This window comes from Conger conger, chromosome 16 (assembly GCF_963514075.1).
Source record: "Conger conger chromosome 16, fConCon1.1, whole genome shotgun sequence".
In the NCBI taxonomy this organism is placed as follows: domain Eukaryota; kingdom Metazoa; phylum Chordata; class Actinopteri; order Anguilliformes; family Congridae; genus Conger; species Conger conger.
Window position 1 is genome coordinate 37,650,679 of NC_083775.1, and position 12,988 is coordinate 37,663,666.

The following is a 12,988-nucleotide window of genomic DNA, read 5'->3' on the forward strand; positions in this document are numbered from 1 at the left end:
CGGATCTTATTGTGGCTACACGGGGGATCGAACCACCGACCTTGCGTGTCCCAGTCGTGTACCTTAACCACTACGCTACAGGCGCACCGTTGCCTGCTCCGTTCGGCTTCTCTTCGCGTTGACTGTATTAATCCTCAGAGCGGCACGGGTTAGGTGTCGTCTCACATCCTGTAGTACCAGCGCGCGTCCTGTCTGTAGTGCGAAAAAGGAACCGGCGGCGGTGAAGGCGGCAGCTTCCCTCTCGGACTCACAGCCCGAGAGCACGCCGCAGTACGTTACCGCGGCCACCGGGAGGCGGCGAGCGGCGGGAGACTCATTTACATAGCGAGGGAGACGGAAAAGGACGGAGGTGGAGATAGAGCGGTCCGTAGACAAGAGGGGGAGAGAGATCCGGGAAAGGCTACGATTTTTAAATGTGGTGTGTGTGTCTGTGTGTGTGTGAGCGAGAGAGGCAAGAGAAAGAGGGAAGGAGGGAGGGAGGGACATCCACTGCACTGCTGTGTGACTGGAAATTTAATGGACTGAGAGAGAGGAGAGAGGAGAGAGAGGGAGCGTGCCCACTGCTATAGGATTCATCGGGAATGTTTAGGACACTACACTACAGCGCAGGCAGAGGGCGAGTGTCAGGAACCTGGAGTGGTGGGAGGAAGACGGAGCTAATCGTATAGATGTGATGTCAGCCTTGTGAGCGCTCCATTGTGCACTGCAGAGGGGGGGTGGGGGTGGGCGCAGGGGAATGGGCAGCGTGTGTGTCCGTGTATGTCCATGTGTGAGAAAGAGAGATATTATAACCCTCTGGTAATTTGTATTGTAAAATATGCATTGTGAATAAAGCATTTTGAATAGAGAGAGAGAGAGAGAGAGAGAGAGGGGGGGGGGGCACGGGGCACGGGTGCAGTCATTTCAGCGTGTCCTTGGGGGCGACAGCATTCATCACCATAGTAAGGGTATAAGCGAATAAGACCGAAAGACAGACGTGGCACTCTGAGATCTCCACACGCAATAGGGAAAAAAACGAGCGAATAAAACGGTCAAACACATGTATCAACCCCCACCCCCTCCTTGGGCCACTTGCAGCAAAGTCAACAAGATTGTTTCTGCCGCTCTCTGAAGGAGTGGACGGCGCTGTAAAACAGGGGCAGCGCCACGCACCTATCCGTTTCTGTCAGGGACACAAACTTCTCGGACTGTATTTTATATACATATACATAAGACTTTTCACTTGGATGATGCAAAAGTAATCTGCAGTATACACTACGTTGCTAAGGGGAAACTGTCCTCTCGTTTCGTTTTGCAACATGAGACTAAATTTAGACTTAAGTCCATATACTTCAATTGATGCGCACCTGCTGTGACAGGTTGGCGTGACAGGTTGGTGTCGTTCTAATAAGCACACCGCTGTAATACTCATTGCGATGCTGATACATTTCCCTCAAAGTGACAATTTAACAGGTTAACATCATATATATTCGATCGAGTGATATGAAGCCGCGTTTAGGGAACTGTGCATCACTCCGGGCGGCAAGAGCATCGATTTGTAGCCCATCTTGCACGACCTGCATGGAAGATGCATGATGCATTCGGAATGTGTTACGCAGGCCTAGTTTGTCTCTTTACGTCAAGCTATTTGCACAAATTCCGTCTTTCGGAAATGATTACCGTGCCTAACGCCACGTTTGGAGTGGGGGTTGTTTGTTGGTGTGTGGCAGCGTGTTTAGCAGGATTTGCCCTCTCAATTCGTTCCACATTTCTTTTAAAACAGCCAAACCAAATAAGATATTAAACTTACTTTCTTTCCATATTGCATAATGCTTTTAATGGGTGATCATTGTTCAATGTGTGGAATAGCTAGGGTACTAGTAGTGCTACTCGTAGTTCTAGGGTATGCATGCGTCTCTTGAGCTCAAAACCTGCAGTTTAATGTTATAAACACCAACACGAAAATTCAAGTTGTTGCTGTAGTTGTCTCAGCATTTTAATGGAGCCAACATTTGCGCCACCGGAGCCTCGGGTTCGGTAATTGATTTCCATTTTGGATTAGCGTGCTCTTCTCTTCAGGTAATTTCTATTCTATAATGGTACGACGATTGTTATTGCCGTTCAATACAGAGTAGTCGGAGGTGCAGTTAATGTTGGTGCGCTATCATATACAGCCCCCCCCGTCCCCCCCCACACCCCCGTCCCCCTCCCCAGTCGCACTCGCTTGTACGGCTTGGTCGCGAAAGCTGGGCTGAGAGAATACTTTTATATTTGAGCTAAATAACCTTTTTTAAGCGTCCTGGATGATCTTCGGCAAACCGCTGTGTGGTTTTCGCGCCGCAATCGCTTCCAGATTTCCATCTGTATTCATTTTTCCATCTGACCTGGCTCGCGCTTTCTTCTCCTGCAAACAGGAGGTCAGGAGAAATCGTTGTGCTCGAAGGCTCGTGCGAGGGTGAATCAATTTGAGAGAGAGAGAGAGAGAGAGAGAGAGAGAGAGAGAGAGAGAGAGAGAGAGAGAGAGAGAAGACATCGACTCTACGCAGCTGCTGTTGGAAGCGTAGAAGAGGAAAAAAGAGGTAGGAGAAATGGGACAGATGGTACCATGGAAATAGACGTTTTTATTTGCGAGAGTTAAAATGCTGAAATAATGGAAATGTAATGTTTTATGGATGTGCGACAATGTAGCACGCAATTAATATGTAATCGATATAAGATCAATAAGCATTGAAATGGCGCGTTATGGCAATCTTTACAACAGAATTAATGCGGCAGTGTGTGTATGTGTGTGTCTGTTTGTGTGCACTGCTTATGCGTGTGTCTGCGCGCGAACGCGCGTGCTGTGTTGGTGTGAATTAATGCATTTGTGTAGCTACAGACCACCGGTGTTTGTTAAACAGGCTAAATAATTGTTATTTATGATGCACAAGTTTTAAGTGAAGATAAATGCAAGCAAGCAGCTGGCATTCAGAAAGTGGCAAATTTCGCAAAATCCTTTTCCTGGAAATCAGATGCGACCAAATGTTTCATTTTCAATAGCGTATGCAACACGGTGATTGCAGTCCAGTACTTCGTAATCATATACGTACCGCGTTTTTGTATTCTTAGATTATCACACGTGTATTTGTGAAATTGTCGTTGATTCCATGCATACGGCTCGTCAGTAAACGGGGGACGTTACTGTTGCTACAGCAGGTGCTGAAAATAGCCAGTTGTCTCAATTGCCGTCAAGTTCCAGGGCCGGGGTGTTTTATTACCAAAATGCTAATGTATCATTTTTTTTTATTTGTGGAATTTATTGATTCACTTATCGCTATTCCCTTATTTGCAATATAGAAAAAATGGTCACTTCGGACATGAGATGTACATTGCCTGACGCAGTCGGCATTCTAGGGAATCAACAATTAATTTCGTTAATGTTGCTCAAGGTGTATATTTCAGTTACCGTAAGCGACGGTCTGTCCAAGAAATGCGGACTATACAGGGAAAGTGGGGGACTGGGGCCTATACCAAATAAATGAGGTTAGCACTCTTTATGTATTCATGTATTATTATTATTATTATTATTATTATTATTATTATTATTATTATTTTGCATGTGCGGGTGAGTTCATTTATATGTGCATCCCATATCTCAACAGTTTCCACTTGGAGGAAATGGGCCATTGTACCAATGGATTTTTCTGGTCTGAAGAGTGGGGCAAATTTTGCCTGGGGTAGGAGCAGAGGGGTTTTCTGGGTAAAAAGAGAGGCCAAGAATGTGGTTGTTGTAGTTGGAAAACTGCACAATATGGGTGATGTTTGAAAGGAGAACACTTGGGCTTAAAAAGGGGGAAGACAACCAAATAAGCTAAACAAGCAAAATCAATGACACATAGATCAGTTCTGTCACTAATACACCCAGGATCTTCCTTACACGGACTCACTGTTAGCAAACACGCCACCCTAGTTTCTAAGAAACACGCATGTGTGTGTAATTGTTGGTAAAACTTTTAGTGGTTCTTATGTAACAGTGGCCCACACCGTTTGCCGAACTGTCCTGTGGTGTGTGGTTTTCCTACTCCTCCCAGCTGCTAATGAAATATTAGCTCCGTTCCCTATAGCACTTCCTCAGCACTTTTGGCTACCATTGCACTGCTGCTGGTCCTTATCAGTGAACCAATAGGAGCCAAGGGTAATGAGCACGGTCTTCTGGGTTACCCAGTGTGAAATCACACACTGACACAATCTGTCTGGCTGTCCTTTTAAATCCCATCACATGCCTCAACGGACGTGTTTTAGCGTGTACGTGGCCGAATGCGCTTCTGTGCTCTCCAGCGCATGGGAAATTTGTGCTTTTATTTTTAGTAGGATGTAGCGCCCCCCAAATAGTCTTAGGCATAATTATTTGCTTGGTTTCAGAGATCTTACTCTAAAGGGAGCAAGATCTCTTAAAAATGTTGAAAGCTAAAGAAACTTTTGCCGGACGTACCTCTTTGGCAGATCAATCGGGCATCGCAGACTGACATTGCTGTTTGTGCTTATTGGCAGTTGGTACTTTCATATGTGTGCCACCAAGGTCTCCTGTTAAGGAAATATACATGTTTGCTGTGTTGCTACAGCGAAACAAATAACCTCATAAAACAACCCCTTTTTGTTGCACAGTACGGTAGGTGTCTGGATTTAATACGAGCGTGGCTTTTTAACGAGCCCTTACGTATCTGCGGCGTGGCCTAGAAAACGTGGCCAATATTCGCTCTTCAGATGTTTTCTGATAGTGAAGAGAGAGTTGTCACCTCTGGAAATAAGGTGCATTGTTCTGGCTGAAGTGATAGATTCCCCTGCAGTGGAGGAGAGGACGATAAAGAGTTTAAGAACGGCCTTGCGCCGGTCTCCTCGTGGGCGGGAGGAGCGACAGGTTGGGGGGAGAAGCCGCCCCCCCGTGCCCGGGGAACGGTCACACCCACGACGGGGACCTCTTCAGGCCCGGCCTCCGCCCATCCCACGCGCAGCGCCGCCGCTAATAGTAGCAGGCTTATAATTAGTGATTAGCGGTTTGATTGAGTTCCAGCCCATGCCTGTGCAGTTGCCTTGGGGCACTCAAGATGGGAGCCTGGATATTAATTATTGAAGAGCACTTGGAGGAACTACTCCAATTAGCAATATGAATTGATAGCACAAGTCCACTATATTTTATTAATGGACAGCGTTCAGTCTCGTTATATGCGTGTGTATATACAGTGCAGTCCATAAGTATTTGGACTGTGACACATTTTTTTTTTTGTGTGGTTTTCTTTGTCCCCTAGAATTGTGTGAGTGCGTGCGCGTGTGTGTGTGTGTGTGTGTGTGTGTGTGTGGGGGGGGGGGGGGGTATAAAAACAGCTACAATTCCTACACTGTTCACCCAAAACGGATTTTCTGTAAAAACTCTCAAATCAATGCTAAAAGTTTGCACTTTAAGATCATATTCATTGTTTTCAATTCAATGTGCTGGAGTACAGAGCCAAACCAACAAAAGAATGTGTCACTGTCCAAATAATTACGGACTGCACTGTATGCATGTGTGTCTATAGGTGTGTGTGTGTGTGTGTAATTGTGTATATATACAGTATGTACATACATACTATGTGTTTACATGGCCAGTACTATACAGTCTTTGGCACCCTAGATCTTTAGAAAATTCAAGCTTTCCAAACATACGTTTTCCAAAAAATTCCATGTTACAGTGAGTTTTTTTCATTTTTTGTATCTCATGAAATAAAGTAACATATTCAGCAATAGACCAGTCTGGGATTACCTGCATAGCCAAGAGCAGAAGAACGGTGGCAAGTTCTCCAATATGTTTGGTTCAACCCACCAGCTGATTTTCTCATAGAATTGCAGGACAGTGTACCGAAGAGAATTGATGCAGTTATAAAGGCAAAGGGTGGTCATAACAAGTATTGATTTGATTTAGTTTTTAATTGTCCCCTGCTCTTTATAGTACATTTTCAACTTCAGATTTCATTATTTTTGAAAGCATCTTTTCTTTATGGATTTAGTGCATACACAGTACTGTACGTGTGTGTAAATGCGTGTAGCTCTAGGCGATGTGAATGAGTTGTGTGGGAGTACACGTGTGTACAGACTGGATGTACAGTGTGTATGTGCATACGTGTGTGTGTGTGTGTGCGCCTTAGGAGGAAGTATAAAGATGTGTGTGCATGTTTATGTATACATGGACAGTGGTACAATATCTGTTATTTTGGCTCTGTACTCCAACACATTGGATTTGATATGAAGCAATGGGTAATGGGATTAAAATGCAGGCTGCCACATTTAATTTTGGTATTTACATCCATATCAGGAACTACTTGTGTAGGAATTACATCCCTTTTGATACATAGTCCCTTCATTTTAGGGGACCAAAAGTAATTACATAGCCAGCTTCTCAACTATTTCTGATTAGTCAGGTGTATGCAATCGCTTCCTTAGTGCAGGTATAAGAAAGCTTTCAGTATCTAGTATTGATCCTGACTTCAATCAATGGAGAGCCAGTGCCTGTGGCAGCCATACATGCCCAAACCACTGTACCCCAACACCAAGTCCCACAGATTGGGGGGGGGGGTGCTTTGGTCCTTGGGCTGCTCCAGCAACCTTCTGACCTTTCTCCAGGACTCCAGAGGCTCTTTTAGGTACTAGAAACCGTATCCTGGCCGTACTGTTTCTGCAGCTCTTTAGATGTGTTTGTGAAGTCTGCAGGCAGTGGTCACTGACACATCCTGCCAGCCTGCTCCCACAGAGTGTTTCTGATCTGTCGGACAGGTGTTTGAGAGTTTTTCCTCGTTATGGCTATAATTCTTCGGTCATCAACTGTAGAAGTCGTTCTTGGCCTGCCAGGAACTTTGCCATTACTGAGCTCATCAGTGCTGTCTTTCTTCTTCATGATGTTCCAAACGGTTGATTTGTTAAGCCTATTGTTTGGCCTATGTCTCTGGCCGTTCTTATTTATCAGCCTCATAATGGCTTCCTTGTCTATCATTGGCACAACTCTGGTCCTCATGTTGAGAATCACCAATAACAGACTCCAAAGCCAAAGCCTAGCATCAAGACAAGATACTGAAAGCTTTCTTATACCTGCACTAACAAGGTTGATTGAGTGCACCTGACTAATCAGAAACAGCCGGGAAGCCAACTGTCCAATTATATTTGGTCCTCTGAAATGATGTAAGTCTTACGGGGATTACCCAATATTGATGTAAATACCTTTAATTCAGTTCTACATTTAATTTAATGGAGCAATTTAATTTTGAATACTCAAATTAAAGGTGACACTGCTATTTAATCACATATTCATTGACTAGGTTTATATGCACAGTCACATTCCTATATTATTCTTAATAAGAAAATATTCTGATTAAGATACGGGTCATGTGAATAGTATTTTCCGCCCTATACTGTATACGGCATATTCTGGTTAAGATGTGGCATATACCAATATTGTTTCAGTTATTTGAGCAATATTCGGTATTACACTCCCCTCCAAAAGTATTGGAACAGCAAGGCCAATTCCTTTGTTTTTGCAATACACTGAATACATTTGGGGTTGAGATAGAAAGATGAGATGAGAGAACAGTTCAGAATTTCAGCTTTTATTTCCTGGTATTTACACCTAGATGTGTTATACTTAGAACATAGCACCTTTGGTATCAGACCACCCAATTTTTTGGTATTTATAGAGTATTTAAATAAATGAAAGTAAATAACACTTCATATTTGCTAGTATATCCCTTGCTTACAGTAAGTGTATCATAGACCCATAGACATCACCAATGGGTATCCTGGCTTTTACAGTAACTCTGGAGCGGCATGAATGTTAGCTTTTTGCAGGTCACAAGGATGGATGAATAGAATAGAAATGATTCTACTCTTAGACATTTTAGAGGTTAAATACAGCAGGTAAGGTACGTAATGTTACCTGGCAGTTTTACGTTTAATCATACTGTGCACAGCTGCATGTAAATGGGAATGTTTAAAGAACATTCCTTTCTCAGTAGCCATGTAAATAGCTTATTCCCAATATTCTCTTCAGAATAATGGAAAAAAACAGAATAGTGTGTGCATGTAAACATAGTGTTTCATTGCAATCCAATGTGCTGGAGCCAAAAGAAGAGAAATTGTACCACTGTCCAAATACTGTGTGAGTATGTGTATGTATGTTTGTGTACGTTTATATGAGAGAATATGTGTGCATATGTGTTTGTATATATGTATGTGTGTTTATGTAAGTTTATGTAAATTAGATGTGTTTGTGTATGTATTTTTATTGTTATTTATATATATTTTTTTGTGTGTGTGTATATTTATGTGTGCGAGTTTGTTGGTTTGTTGCCCTCTAAACTCTCAAAAAATCTGACGCTTTTATCCAAAGCGACTTACAGTTGATTAGACTAAGCAGGGACCAACCCCTGGAACAATGTTGGGTTAAGGGCCTTGCTCAGGGGCCCGACATCTGCATTGAGGGCATGAACCACCAACCTCCCATGTCCCAGTCAAGCACCTTAGCCACTACGCTGTAGGCTGCTGTTTATGACTACGATGATGGTGATGAAGAAGGAGATGAGGGTGCGGATGGGAGTGATGACAATGATGGTAATGATGGAAGTTGATTAAAATGCTGATGATCAGGCTTGCACACAGACTGCTTGTTAGGTGGTGTTCACACACACTTTATAAATGCCTTATACACGTGTTATAACACTGTTGTTCATGTATTCTTTATGGAATCGTATATCTTATGTTTCATTCGGTTGCAGCACTTGAACAATATGACCAGACTAAGACACGAAAAGGTTATTGGTTTGCTTGAATTTATGTAGGTAATTCTGCCCAGGTTCCACTGTAAAGTCATGGGCGGGAGAGAAAATAGTCTTTCGCTAGTTCCAACTCAAGTAAAGAATTATTCCAAGCATTCATTGATGCCGAAAATTGATGCCGTTTTAAAGGCGAGGCGTGGTCTCAACAAATACTGATTTGATTTAGTTTTTAACGGTTCACTGCTCTGTTTTAAAAGGATCTTTATTTTACGGGGTTTTTTTACATGTACTTAAGACAGTACTGTATAGTTTTACAATGTTAGATAGCCAGTATAGCAACAGTCAATTCCTCATTTACCTCATTTGTGTATTCTCCAGGGAAACAGAAAGTGATGGAATGACACAGTACAGTTCCTTTAGACCGAGGTTAACTAAATTAATTTTCATTGCCAATTTAACTTTATTTGATTTTATTTTTAATAACAATTGTAAGGAGTGAGCAATAACTTTGACACCTATGGTTTTCAGAAAAAAATTTGATTACTTCATAATAAATATTGAAACATGAGAGTGAATGTATTTAAATTAAAGTATACAGTTTCCACATATGTTTGAATGTAAAATATACACTCACCGAGAACTTTATTAGGAACATTTTTACCTTATTTCACCTACTTATTCATGTGATTATCTACTCAGTCAATTGTGTGGCAGCAGTGCAATGCATACAATCATGTAGATCTGGGTAAGGAGCTTTAGTTAATGCTCACATCAAAAACAAAAATGTGATCTAAATGACTTTGACTGTAGAATGATTGTTGGTGGCAGACAGGGTGGTCTGAGTATGTCAGAAACTGCTGATCTCCTGGGATTTTCATGCATACTAGTCTCAAGAGTTTGCAAGGAATGGTGCAAAAATCCAGTGAGCAGCAGTTCTGCAGACAGAAACGCCTTGTTAATGAGAGACGTCAGAGGTGAATGGCCAGACTGGTCAAAGCTGACAGGAAGGTGACAGTAACGCAAATAACCACACATTACAACAATGGTATGCAGAAGAGCATCTCTGAACACACAACGCATCATAACTCTTAAGTAGAAGTCTAAAAAACAAGTTTAATAAATATCTAATAAAGTGCTTTGCTTGATGAGCATAGATTATTATCTGTGTTCTTTATAATTTGTTATTTAGCTATCGCTTTTATCCAAAGAGACTTACAGTTGATTAGACTAAGTAGGGGACAATCCCCCCTTGAACAATGCAGGGTTAAGGGCCTCGCTCAAAGGCCCAACAGCTGTGTGGATCTATTCATGGCTTCACCAGGGCTTGAACCAGAAATGTCCCGGGTTCCAGTCATGTAATTTAACCACTAGGCATTTGTCTGGATTAGGGACATTATGTAATTATTTTACTATTCGGGGTATTCTAGCTGCCAAGTTTGGAAAGTTGATCCAAGAAAGTTGACTCTTCAAGGGTTCAAGTTGTGATCAGTCTGGGACTATATGGAACTATATATGGAACTATACTTTCTTCTAGGGTCTTAAACGCACTTGTCCCTGGTTTTGATTGTGCACTTTATTGTACATTGTTCTGGATGAGAGCGTCTGCTGAATGACTGTAATGTAATGTAATGTAATGTAATGAACTTGCATGCTAGCTAAGTAACCAGCACAGGTGTAACGAACTTGCATGCTAGCTAAGTAACCAGCACAGGTGTAATGAACTTGCATGCTAGCTAAGTAACCAGCACAGGTGTAATGAACTTGCATGCTGGCTAAGTAACCAGCGCAGGTTTAACGAACTTGCATGCTAGCTAAGTAACCAGCACAGGTGTTAGGTTTAGCTAATACGTATTACGCCTCTTACCAAACTGTGTGAACAGCAGTAAAGTCCATCCGTAGCCAGCAAGCCTGAACTCCCCATATTAAATCCCATCTAGGATGTGCCTCTACGACAGGGCTGCACACCTCCGGTCCTGGTGGGCCGATCTACGTGCTGGTTTTTGTTCTAACCAGTTACCTTCATTTTAGTTTTTTAGTTTTACTACACTGGTTCACTCCTGCACTGAATCAGTGAGGTCTTTAGGATACACCTGCAGTCTGTGCCTGTAGCTGCTGCTTATACATGTGTCAGATTTACACATATCATGATTGAGCTAATAAAATAATCACAAAATCCTGAAACAGATCGACCCTTGCTGTGCACCCCTGCTCTACCTTCTCTAATAGAAACTTGAGAGGAATGGCTAAGTTAGGTAAAAGAAACGGACGGGCACAGTGTGGCCGGTTGAGCTGTGGGTCCCTGTGGGTCAGTGGGTGTGCAGGTTGAGCTGGTTAGCATTGTTTCCCTGTGGGTCAGTGTGTGCAGGTTGAGCTGGTTAGCATTGTTTCCCTGTGGGTCAGTGTGTGCACTGGTTGAGCTGGTTAGCATTGTTTCCCTGTGGGTCAGTGTGTGCAAGTTGAGCTGGTTAGCATTGTTTCCCTGTGGGTGAGTGGGTGTGCAGGTTGAGCTGGTTAGCATTGTTTCCCTGTGGGTGAGTGGGTGTGCAGGTTGAGCTGGTTAGCATTGTTTCCCTGTGGGTGAGTGGGTGTGCAGGTTGAGCTGGTTAGCATTGTTTCCCTGTGGGTGAGTGGGTGTGCAGGTTGAGCTGGTTAGCATTGTTTCCCTGTGGGTGAGTGGGTGTGCAGGTTGAGCTGGTTAGCATTGTTTCCCTGTGGGTCAGTGTGTGCAGGTTGAGCTGGTTAGCATTGTTTTCCTGTGGGTCAGTGTGTGCAGGTTGAGCTGGTTAGCATTGTTTCCCTGTGGGTCAGTGGGTGTGCAGGTTGAGCTGGTTAGCATTGTTTCCCTGTGGGTCAGTGTGTGCAGGTTGAGCTGGTTAGCATTGTTTCCCTGTGGGTCAGTGTGTGCAGGTTGAGCTGGTTAGCATCGTTTCCCTGTGGGTCAGTGTGTGCAGGTTGAGCTGGTTAGCATCGTTTCCCTGTGGGTCAGTGGGTGTGCAGGTTGAGCTGGTTAGCATTGTTTCCCTGTGGGTCAGTGGGTGTGCAGGTTGAGCTGGTTAGCATTGTTTTTTGAGCCGCAGTCTACACGTGCAGTTCAGTGTTTCATTCATAAAACGGTTGGATTGTTGGGCCTTGATAGCAATGCTTTGATTTTGGGGCAAAGTCCCCTCGGACTGCCTGCATTACTTAAAAAAGATTTGCAATGGCCGCCGGAAGGAACATTCTGGAATTTGAAAATATCTGATCATCTGCCTTTGAACACCTGGGCATATAACCCATAATTTTTCAGTGTGTACACCCAATAACAATCTGCAATTAGCTAAACATAACTCTGCAGTGTGTACACCCAATAACACTCTGTAATTAGTTAAAGATACCTAACTATGTCGTGTGTAAACCCAATAGCACTCTGTAATCAGTTAAACATAACTGTGTGTAAACTTAATAACACTCAATACAATAAATATTTAAACATAACTCTCTAGGGTGAAATGCCAATTACAATCTCCAATTCATGAAGGTGCTTTGTTGTTTATTGGTCTGTTTGTGTTTGTCTGTGTATGTTAGTCCATCCGTGTGTTTGTCTGTGTATGTTAGTCCATCCGTGTGTTTGTCTGTGTATGTTAGTCCATCCGTGTGTTTGTCAGATCCATTTCGGTCTGTCAGTCTGCCTATCAGTCTCTCTGTCTAAAGGTCTGTCAATTTGTCTGTCTGTCTGTCTGTCTGTGTGTTTGGCTGATGATGGTGATTATCCGAAAAGGGCCATTGTGGGTGCAAGTTTCTGTCTTAGCTCAGCATGATGACACCTGATTCACCTAATCACCTAATCGTGGTCTTCTATAAAGATATTGATATGTAGAATCAGGTTACTTGGTGCTGGGCAAGAATGAAAACCTGACCTCACACCGGCGCTTTTGGGAAAAGATGGGACGCCCCTGTGTTACAGTGATTGTGATGACGGGGGCCATGGCGGTCACCCATATGGAAAAATCCTACAGAAATCTTGTAAGATACTTATGTGATTCAAGTTATGACTTGTGTTATTTATCTCATGTTCATGGCCACTTTCATATTTGAAAGTATACATCAAATCCATCAGGGAAAATGTTGCATATATGCTACAACCTATTAATCATATAGGGGATATGTAGTTTCCCTCATATTTAAAGCATGTTTTAGCGATAATATTGTACAATTAATACATTTAATACAGCAAAAAGCCTTTGGTGCATTAAGCT

General features: G+C 42.9%; 1 protein-coding gene across 2 annotated transcripts in view; it reads left to right on the forward strand.

Moving 5' to 3' along the window:
- The first annotated feature begins 2,456 nt into the window (after positions 1 to 2,456).
- The window catches only part of lrrc4ba (leucine rich repeat containing 4Ba), a 36,835-nt gene continuing 26,303 nt past the window's right edge, over positions 2,457 to 12,988 (forward strand). The window contains exon 1 of one of the 2 annotated variants that reach the window (XM_061224299.1): positions 2,457 to 2,558. The gene's annotated coding sequence lies outside the window, so the exon portion shown is untranslated. The remainder of the gene's footprint in view (positions 2,559 to 12,988) is intronic. The other variant, XM_061224300.1, reaches the window with a different exon arrangement.